Here is a 3,676-nt window from a genome sequence, read left to right as displayed (position 1 = left end):
ACCCTTGAAAAGGGAGAGCTCAATGCTCCAGGGTCCTGCTTGCAGGAGCTGGAAAAAAGAACTGAGGCTAAGTTGGACCTGCTATGCATTCTGGGATACTGGGAGAAGGTTCTGGAAGGTTCCTTAAAGGCACAGTATCCTAATTAAGCCACATAATGGCAGCCTATGGGGCTTGTCTGTCCAGGTTCTTCTCTCTATCATTCCTGAGGGATTTTGCTGTTAAGCAAAGGGAAATCTGTACAGGCTTTGCTGTTTTGTGGATTTTATGGTGGAATTTCTAGTTGAAGTACTGGACAGTGTAGCCTTTTTGGCTGCATTATCTGTCTTTAAATTCTCTCTTAAGTGTCTATGCATTTCTGCATTTTTTGACACTGTAAGAGATTATTTTTGATTGCTCCGGGGTCCACGCACATGGGCGGGACTATTCACTAGATTATGACTATACACAGAGATCCCCTACTACAGAAGTCCTATTACCTATTACTAACCCCACTGTTTCCCTTCCGGCTGTGCAAGCCGAACATACACACTATGAAAAAGTGTCGGGGTTTAAGGTGAACCTCTCTAAGTCTTTCTTACTTAACTTGACAATGTCTCTGGTAGTGCAGAGAGACATCGAGGGTGCTTTCCCCTTTTGGTGGGCACGTAAACAAATTACATAGCTGGGTATTAATATCACCCCCAAATTGGAAGGCCTCTACAAAGCGAATGTCTCCCCCCCTGCTGCGACAACTTAAGGGCGACTTTAAAAAGTGGAGCTCTGCCTACATAACATGGATAGGTCGCATAAACACTATCAAAATGAATGCCTTGCCCCAACTTCTGTACCTCTTCCAGGGCCTCCCCATTACACTAAACAAGGAGCTATTCACAGAGCTCCATCGGATGACCACGAAATTTATATGGCAGGGCCAGACGGTACACCTTTCCCAACAACTCTTGATGAGGCCACGCCTGGAGGGTGGTCTGTCCTTCCCCAATTTTCTTCTGTACTACAGAGCTGTGCCGTTACGGGTCATGGGGGAATGGCCCCTTAAGGCCTCAGACAATCTCTGGCTGCACATGGATAGGCAGATAGCAAGCCGAACTATCTGGGACCTGCCCCGGAAGCCGAAATCAGACAGGCCAAACAATACTGATCAGGGTATCCCTACAGCGACAACCCTGAAAATGTGGGATAATGTAACTGGAACACTGCCGTTTACGACATTCCCATCCCCCTATACCCCTATTCACTTTGACTCCGCTTTCTCTCCGGCCCTCATTGATGGTCCCTTTGAAAAAGGGAGGAGGTTGGTGCCTCATATTTGACCTCTTCCAGTCGGGTGAGTTACGTTCCTTTGAGGTCTGTGCTACCCTTTTCAAACTACCACCTATAGAAGAATACCACTATTTTCAATTAGAACACTGGGTTCAGCAACCGCAGAGGCGTCAAGCAGCGAACAAGGATCTGCTCCTCATAGAGAGGTTCATCCAAACTGGAATCACGATTAAAGGGTGCATCTCCTTTCTGTACTCCCTACTTCTCACACTCGGCCCACGGCAGGCTCCGCGTCATAGAAGGTTCTGGGATGACATGCTACGTGCTCCCATGCCAGAGAACCAAGGGGGGCCCCTTGACAAGGACATCACCAAATGCAGTCAGTCCATGTTTTTAAGGAAAGCACATCATAAAATTATGTATGAATGGTATCTCCACCCCCAGAAACTGCACTCCTTCTTCCCAAACACTTCTGACCGATGAGGGCGGGGATGTGGGTTCTGGTGGGACTGCCCATCTAGTCAACCCTTCTCGAAGGAGATCCTCTCCCAAATCAAGCAAATTCTGGGTACCCGATCACGACTTTCCTAGAACACACACTCCTGGGGATACGCGACCGCAGCCTAAAACGCCAAACGCAAGGAGACCGCTCGATTATGTGGCTGTGCCTAGGGGCGGCTAAAAAGGCCATAGCAGCTGCCAGGAAAAAACCTGAAGCTCTATCTATGACTCAGTGGCATGCCTGTCTGTGGCGGGCCCTGGCCTTGGAAAGGATGACGGACATTGTTGTAGACTCTCATAATAGCTTTGACTACGTCTGGATTCCCTTGGTGAGCTACCTGTCGGAGGGATTGTCTCTGTTTGCCTGTGGGCCTAGATTGCGTGCCCTCCATCTCTTCCTGACATAACAGACTAGGCCCAGCTCAGGGCGCCGGATGGCGCCCGCCCCTTGCTCTCCTTGCCTGCCTCACGATTAACTAGTAAGTACATATGACACCACAGAAATGTTTGGTTCTTTTTTTAAGTTAGATTTAATTTGTTAGCTCACATTGAGAGCGCAGAAGCAATATGAGACATATAATGTGTGCCGGAAAGATGTTTTATCATTGGATCTCTCTGCTGTTAGTTAAGACCTCCAGTCATGCGAGGAACTTGTGATAAAACCGTGTATTGTCTTTAGCTCACTGATGATCTTGGCATGTGAATAGAGTTTTGGATGAGCTGCAAATGTTTTATTTTCTTGTTAACACAATAAAAAGATTGTGACCGAAAAAAATTCTGTCCATGATTTGGGACGATGGTTCTAGTATGGAGCCTATGTCTGACGCTAAAGGTCTCCCAGTCGGTGTGAAGGATCCAGAAGTAAGGAGCTTTAGGATAGTCTGTAGGAATTCAGCTTCTCATTTGTTCATTCAATCACTATCAAGTGCGATTACTGCTAATTCTGTAAGAGTCTTGTGGGGTCCAAAGAGATCTTACTGTGATAGGTTTTGTTATTGAATTGGCATACACTGCTCGCTTCTCACAGTATGCTATAATGATTAGAGAACATTATTCCTTATTCTATGTATTTTCTTCTCGCAGTTTACCCACTAGTTAAGATTTCAAATGATGTCTCCTGATTATTTGCAATTACTCTTTTATTACTTCCGTGTGTTAGGTCCTGATGAAACCCCACAGCATCTTTCTCTAGGACTACAACTAGGGCAGTCCATGAGCAGACATGTTTCTATATGTCGAACGCCATGTAGGGTGAATGAATCGAATGCCCTTAACTTTTAATCCTGGTCATTGTGGGCAATAAATAAAGACTGAGAGGATCTACCACAATAGGCAGTTTTAACAATTCACTCCCACACCAGGAAGCACCTCTAGTAATGATAGAGCTCCCTCTTCCTATTACACCCTAAGAGCTTCACTGGAGGAGCCTATGATGAAGCAAGCCACCCAGTGGGTTGGCGAGGGATTCTGTCCTATAAAGGGTAGTACATAGTGAACTGACACTAGATAAACATAGGGGCTTACTTACAAGCCCCTTCCGCCCCTGGTAAGTCACTTTTTCCCATATTAAAAGTGACGCACCACGGTCCAAGGGGCTTGTAAATAGGTCCCTATGTTTCTTGCCCAATTCTTCCTGGGGTTCTCTTGGTGCGGTATAACACCATTCAAATCTTATTTTCATTCTTATCACTTTGCTTCAAACACTCATCAACTTTCCTTGATATGGTTTCTGGATACTTCGCTTTAGCAGTTCTCCAATTGTTCCACCATTTTCCAGAGTCCACACACACTGCAGATTATGATTGATATTTCTAACTGCAGATTTCTCACCTTGTGAACATGTCCTGGCACCAGAATGGATTCTGAGATTTTTCTCAGCATACATCCCGCGAGCCAGTAGATGGCATTGTGCGT

The sequence above is a fragment of the Lissotriton helveticus genome, chromosome 3_1, assembly GCF_964261635.1.
Source record: "Lissotriton helveticus chromosome 3_1, aLisHel1.1, whole genome shotgun sequence".
Lineage (NCBI taxonomy): Eukaryota > Metazoa > Chordata > Amphibia > Caudata > Salamandridae > Lissotriton > Lissotriton helveticus.
Note: the sequence above shows the minus strand (reverse complement) of the source record.